Source organism: Schistocerca nitens, chromosome 1 (genome assembly GCF_023898315.1).
Source record: "Schistocerca nitens isolate TAMUIC-IGC-003100 chromosome 1, iqSchNite1.1, whole genome shotgun sequence".
Taxonomy (NCBI): domain Eukaryota; kingdom Metazoa; phylum Arthropoda; class Insecta; order Orthoptera; family Acrididae; genus Schistocerca; species Schistocerca nitens.
Genome location: NC_064614.1, coordinates 585,368,667 through 585,376,193, shown reverse-complemented (window position 1 = coordinate 585,376,193; position 7,527 = coordinate 585,368,667). Strand labels below are relative to the sequence as shown.

Genomic DNA, 7,527 nt, shown 5'->3' with positions numbered 1-7,527 from the left:
CACAAATTGAGTATCCCAGAAAAAATGACTTAAGACCATTTCATTTCAGTGGAAAACATCGCCGATTCAAGCAAACTTTGTAATACTTGTCCCGTGATATTTGGGGAACCTACAGAAATCCCCGGCAAGAAATTGCCGGTGTGGGATCCGTACCAGACAGGGTTGATAGTAGAGATAGAGAAGAGCCAACGCAAAGCAGCGCGCTTCGTTACAGGATCATTTAGTAGTCGCAAAAGCGTTACGGAGATGATAGATAAACTCCATTGGAAGAATCTGCAAGAGAGAAGCTCAGTAGCTCGGTACGGGCTTTTGTTGAACTTTAGAGAACATACCTTCACCGAGGAGTCAAGCAGTATATTGCTCCCTCCTACGAATATCTCGCGAAGAGACCATGAGGATAAAATCAGAGAGGTTAGAGACCACACAGAGGCATACAGACAATCTTTCTTTCCACGAACAATACGAGGCTGGAATAGAAGGGAGAACCGATAGAGGTACTCAAAGTACCCTCCGCCACACACCGTCAGGTGGCTTGCGGAGTATGGATGTAGATGTAGATGAAATCCTTTTCTTCTTGAATACCGTGTCCAAGATACCAATTTCGCCGGGAAATCCTCAGGCGGCACCATCGAGCAAGAAGACGCAAGCATTAGGCAACATGACGGTTCAAATATGCATCCGACCAACCAGATGTTGTTGGGTTGTTTTTGGGGAAGGAGACCAGACAGCGAGGTCATCGGTCTCATCGGATTAGGGAAGGACGGGGAAGGAAGTCGGCCGTGCCCTTTGAAAGGAACCATCCCGGCATTTGCCTGGAGCGATTTTAGGGAAATCACGGAAAACCTAAATCAGGATGGCCGGACGCGGGATTGAACCGTCGTCCTCCCGAATGTGAGTCCAGTGTTTAACCACTGCGCCACCTCGCTCGGTGACCAACCAGATTTAGGTTTTCCACTATTTCCATGATACCGGTATGGTTCCTTTGAAAGGAGACGGCCGGTTTACATTCCTATTCTTGACTGAATCCGAGCTTGCGCTTCGTCTCTAATGACCCAGATGTAGATGGGATGTTACACACTCACCTTCCTTCTTTATTGCCGGCCGGTGTGGCCGTGCGGTTCTAGGCGCTTCAGTCTGGAACCGCGTGACCGCTACGGTCGCAGGTTCGAATCCTGCCTCGGGCATGGATGTGTGTGATGTCCTTAGCTTTGTTAGGTTTAAGTAGTTTTAAGTTCTAGGGGACTGATGGCCACAGATGTTAAGTCCCATAGTGCTCAGAGCCATTTGAACCAGCCTTCTTTATTCAGGTCGTGTTTAATGTGTGTTCTTCTGTTAAATTTGTGTGAAAGAAATTCAAAACAAGAACTGAGATTGGTAAACGTAGCATTACGCTCAGTATTGTGATTCATTTAGGGGAAAAAACTTCAGTTATTTAACGTAAACTAAGATAAATTGGTGGCAGCTGCGTTCCTGTTCTTGTCAATCTGTGTTCTTATCCTGCCTCAGAGAGGCTGCACGAAGTTGCTAAATTTCAGTAGTATTTTCGTTGATGAAACGCGTACTTGCAAAAATTCTATTTAACTTATGAACAAGCTGCCTTTCGGATTACATAGACAATTCTTGTAACAACTATCAAAATCGAGAGAAACACCTGCTGATTTCGATATGTATTTTTCTTCTATGAATATATGCAATGTCTTTGACTGCAACATTCAATTGTCGGCGGAGGTTGGCATTTTTAATACTTAATAAACGCAATTTCAAAGGGCGAATATTGAATTGGAAAATTCACAATTATGTATTTTATTTTCTAATTTGAATTGTTTTATTAATTTTCGATGCCACGCTGCAGTACGTTTATGATTTGACGTCGAAGTCGTTAAAGACAGTTTATTATCACGTGCATTTTCTTGTTATGTTGCAGACAGAAGCATCGTCGGTTGCAGGCCGACCTACAGCGGAAGCCTTGATGTCCGGTAAGTCTTCTGCCTATTCTGATGTCAGTTTGTTTATTATAATGTGGTTCTCAACTAGAACCTTGATTCACAGTTATGTATCATTAATATTTCCTGGTACAATATTAGAAGCAGTAGGTCTTTAATAGGTATCACTGAATTAATATATTTAACAGTATAGGTTCTTCAAAGTCCCATGTTTGAGAGTTGCAGTATCATCCTAGCAGCATAGCTTCTAACTGAAGTCTGTGAGCTAATGTTTGTTTGTGATATGTGTATGAAATCATGCAGACATATAGTTTTTTTTTTATATAACTAGTTGCGCCCGCAGGTGGTGGTGACATGTCAGTCAGTATTTTGTTAGTTCCTTTGTCTGCATGAGACAGCCGTGCTCTGGTGGAATTCAGCATTTTCATTTGTTTGTGATACATTTATTTCCAATTTGATTGTTGGGTTTACATTGTCTGCTGTCAGATGATACATATGATCATATTTCACATACATCAAAAATTTTAGTTGCACTACAAAGAACCCAACGAATTTAATTTGTATTCCGGAAGTTCAGTGCCTTCAGAGGTAAAACGAGGTATTCCTATAATCGAGGTCTCTTTGATGCCATAAGCCAGTTCATATTCATGCATCATTATGCTCTGCAAATTTTTATATGAACACGTGTATTCGTCGTGTCTCCCGGGATACTTCGCCGAGACATTTATGTACCAGTTATTATGGTTAAACGTGGCGCTATAAGCGGGCAGTACTGAAATTCTGCTTTACACTTGTAACATGCAAATATTTGTGATAATGCTCCACGGTACTGTATTATTCATCATTACGTCTTACAAGTAACGAGACGCGTCAGCTTATTTCTCCAAACTGTTCCTCCCGTCCTAATGTGACGACCGAGAGTCGTGATGCAACCGCGCTCGTACTACCAACGGAAGCCAACAGATGGCCGTACGGGCGATATCTTCCTCTGGTAAGCAGCACTGATACTTAGCAGATGTCGCCAGAAGCTTCGTAGGTCGGCTTTGCAGTGCTATTCAGTGGAACTTGCTCTTTCTGTACTTCGTAGCTACATATCGTTCGTTCTGAACTCAGTCCACTCATACAAAAGTATATCAGAAAACTATTTTATGTCCCGGGCAACCGCAGCTGTTGAAAGTCATGATATCAGGTATAACTCCGCTTACAGCTGGTAAAATTGTTGTTTATTAAAACACACCATCAGAAATCAATATGAGAAAATACTAAGTCTGTTCAACAGCAGATATAAAATTCTGTACAGCGTTTTCATGTCTATGATCTTACGAACATTCCAAAGGAAACGATGTCGTTCAGAAGCCCCGTCACAAATATTCAGGTCTGCAACACGCACGTAAATTTCTAAGTAAGAGCAATAATGGACATGGTAAAACTATAATTTCACCCGGTTGTATCATTTGCCAAACTCCAACAACAAATCGCTATCCAAGCCAAAATAGAGCAAGCGGCAGATTACAAATGCAAGTGAGATCATACAAGACAACAAACTTATGCTGGTTTTAAAGCTCTAACGTTTCTAAATCGAGGGAACGTACGTGGGTGGGAAGGGCGAAAATAGTTTCATACGGTTGTATTATTTGACTAATCACAATAAATCTGTATCCATGCCCAAATAGAACGAGCAGCAGATCATAAGAGTGAGGTCATACAATTTCTAGACAGCGAATTTACGCCGCTGCTGAACTACAACGTATCTAAATCGAAAGAACATCGTGGGTAAAGAAATAAAATATTTTGAGGTCCCACCGAGATTTGAACTCGGATCGCTGGATTCAAAGTCCAGAGTGCTAACCATTACACCATGGGACCTTCTTGCTAGACAAGTTCTTTAATTTTAAACTTAACAAAGCAACACGTTACATGGTTTTTCCTTTGGTTAAATATTGTTAATAACTGGTTTAAAGACACTCACAGCTTTGGCCAGTACACGAAATACGGCGGCAATATAACAAAAACAGAAACGCCACCACGGAATATTTCTTACGCCATGTCTATTTACCGTAAAATAAAAAAAAATGGTTGACGCATTTAATTGCATGATAAACTCCAAGCTTCAAAACCTACGAATAGTTTGCGAGATCCCATTTTAATTTTTACGTGTACTTCCTGTACATAATAAGTAATATTACAAGCAGTAAACTGATATCAATTTCAAATGAAAGTTAGGCAGCCATGTTTGAAAGTTAATCTGCCCAGTCAGCTGATATCACTTTGTTTTGCATACATTATACTCAAAGTGCTGCTAGAAAACCATTGCTAGCGATTATACTTAAATATTGTTCCTTCCCACAACAGATTATATCAATCTCCAAATACAGAACATCGCATTACACAAATTAAGGCACAAATTCCACCAGCATTTCCTGCAAGTACTGTATCTACATTTTGAGGGCTCCACTTCATGTATTAAGTATTTAAGTAAAAACCCATGTTATGACCAGGAAAGACGAAAAACGCCGACATATATTACGAAAAACATTCAACCACGTTTTAATGAGACAGGGAGAAGTGGTCGTTCTCAAACGTACAACGTGAGAGTTAAAAAAAGATCCGAAAATTTACGTGAAGAAATAAATAACAAAATGAACTGTATTACATAACGGAAACAAATGCATTAGCTAACTATGCGTTCATGCACCAGACCATAAAATTCCACTAGCGAAACTACAGTGTTTTGGCGTTGTAGGCATCTGCTCGAACGGATGCAGTCACATCGTCACAAGAGAAAACATAGGGCAACATAAATGATAACACAGATACAAAACTGAATCTAGAGCTGGAAAAAATGTGGTGCCCCCTCCTCCAAGATTTGCATAATTCTGAGAGAATTAGTCCACTCCAGTTTCTTGTTTGGACTAAGGTTTTTTATTGCTCTTTCAAATTCATCTTTCCGGTTTTGCTTCCTCCATCGCATCTTCATCCACTCCCTCTTCCCTTTCCATGACACTGTCGTAATGTTTCTGCCCTTCACGTATTACTTCTGCACATTTCTTCCAACTTTTAGGTTTCCCTGCTTTGCTTGGCATTTGTTTGCCAGCTGCAGTGTCCATGTTCAATCAACCGCTTCATTTTTCTCCAGCGGTTTCTTTAGTTTTCGCAATTACACATGCAGATAACACTTATTACATTTGCGGTACAATTTCATAAATCCTTAATATATACTGTACAATTTGGTACATCGATTCTTTGAACTGAATAATAATTCAAAGTATCCCAGATACTCGATGGCCAAGTTAATAGGCGGGGTTGTTAGTTATGGCACCTCATCTTATGTCGAGACGTGCTATTTTCGGTATACATGTGTGCAATGAATGCAGCACACACAGACGAGAAGCATGTAGCAGCGGCACGAGGCGCCCCCGACTGTGCCCAGGTAAAACTGTCGGCGCCTTTAATGAAATATTTGGATGGCATAATTCGCGTAAGGTTTTTATCAATCATTACTCAAAATGTATATTATATGAAGTTGAGAAAAATGCAGTATTTCAGTACAAGAACAGTTGTCCAATGGGCCCACAGTTCGCTTTCGTCGTTCCATACAGACCACTCCGCACCGCCTGTCCTTTTTTCTTTTTGCCATTGCTGCCAACGCCAGGGACCTACCAGTTGTAGCATCATACTTCCGTGGCGAAGCTGTTTATAATCAGTGTGGCGAAGCTGTTTATAATCAATGGCGTAGCTAACATAGGGCTCCGGAGCCCCCAAGCTCAAGGTGCCGCTCGCCCTCCATGAATGATGTTGTATAACATGTTAGTTGAATCAAGAATTTTCGACTGACCAACAAACTTCGAATGGCACGAACGGAAATCACAAAAATTTCTCCCATCTCCAGAAGAAAAACATAACAGGGTGCATTGCTTGTCCTCGAAGACCGACGGACGGGTGTTATCGATTGAGTCGGTATTGCCGTGGCTGCCAATCAATGCGAACTAACAATGAATGACGCTGAATTACTAGCAGTGAGTTTGACAGTAAGTGTGTGACCACATCTGAATATGAAATATCTACAATGTAATTATTACGGAACACTGTTGTTGCCGCACGTCATTTTTAATTTCGAAAACGATAAAGTGTGTGGCCACATCTGAATATGAAATATCTACAGTGTAATTATTACGGAACATTGTTGTTGCCGCACGTCATTTTTAATTTCGAAAACGATAGTTATTGTGCGCGAAATTACAGGCCCTGCAAGGGAACGACCTTTACTCCCCGCGTCTGCTAAGGTCTTGCTCCGCACGGCCCCAGTCTTCTCGGCGGCAGCGAGGGGCCAAGTCGTAGCGGATAAGCAATAATACGACATTCAGCGTGGTAACCTGTTTGTGTAGGGAATTGCCCTGAGGGAAGCCGATCGAGGTGGCCCATTGGTCAGCACACTGGACTCGCATTCGTGAGGACGACAGTTCAGACCCGCCTCCGGCCATCCTGATTTAGGTTTTCCGTGATTCCCTAAATCCCTCCAGGCAAATGCCGGGATAATTCCTTTGAGAGGGCACGGCCAACTTCCTTTCCTAATCCAATGGGACCGATGACCTCGCTGTTTGTTCCCTTCTCCCCCAAATCAACCAACCCTAAGCAAATGGTCCTTAATCATAGATACCAATAAAGTGTTGTAACCAATCGCATTCTGAATTTCGTGAAAGAAGAGGAGAAAATGTGGATGGTTTTGTGGATCGTGTTAGTGATCAGGTCGTCGTCGGTGTAGCAGATAACGTCTCCAGTGGTGATCTGTATGACTGTATCCATCGGATATCGAGGGAGCTATAAAAGGTTACCAGACGAGTTAATGACGGTAAATACTGCTTTCAGTGGCTTCACTTTCTTTACCTGCTCTTTTTCTGACAGTCACATTGTAATATTTCTAGCTTTGCAGCCATCATATTCAGCTTCTCAGAGCAGCTGGGAAGGCACTGAGGTACCGATGACAGATGGTTTGTTCGGTAGGCCTGTGGTGAGAAAGACCGCCTAAAGTGTGGTCCTCCTCCGCGATTGGCTGCTGCGTTCGGAAGTAGCACGCCTAAATGATAAGTTTCTGTTATTAATATTAGAAAAACTAAACTGTGAATTTACTTGCATTTCATATTAATGCATCTCTCAATAGCAGGCTATCGTTCTATTATTTCAAAAGTGTTAATAACACGCAGAATAATAAACAACTTCTAGATGAAAAGGCAGACGAAGCATTTCGGAGATCATCGGATCACGCGTAACTTGGATCGAGGGCGAAATGGTTCGGCTGTAAGATCAGAGCTGGCTTGGCAGTATCGGAAGACAAGACATGTTGTCAACCTTGGTCGTTATCGGTTAAGAAATAGCAATCTCTGGTAATGTGGAAATGGAACTGAGAACAATTTGATAGTAATTACGCAAATACGCAGTTCATTGTTTTGTTTATTTTCCATGAAAGTGTGAAGAATGTAGATTATTTGTAATTCATCAAGTGGATTATAATTGTGCAGTTTCTCGTGTCCTGCTAATAAAAAGGGAGTGGCATCCCACATAAACAAACTAATTGAAGATATAGTTA

The 7,527-nt window shown here is 41.6% G+C and overlaps 1 non-coding gene across 1 annotated transcript; it reads right to left on the bottom strand.

Annotated features, from left to right (window-relative positions):
* Nucleotides 1-3,737: 3,737 nt before the first annotated feature.
* Trnaq-uug (transfer RNA glutamine (anticodon UUG)) lies at nucleotides 3,738-3,809 on the bottom strand. Its single transcript has one exon. It is a non-coding gene; the product is annotated as a tRNA-Gln (tRNA).
* Between the last annotated feature and the right edge of the window lie 3,718 nt (nucleotides 3,810-7,527).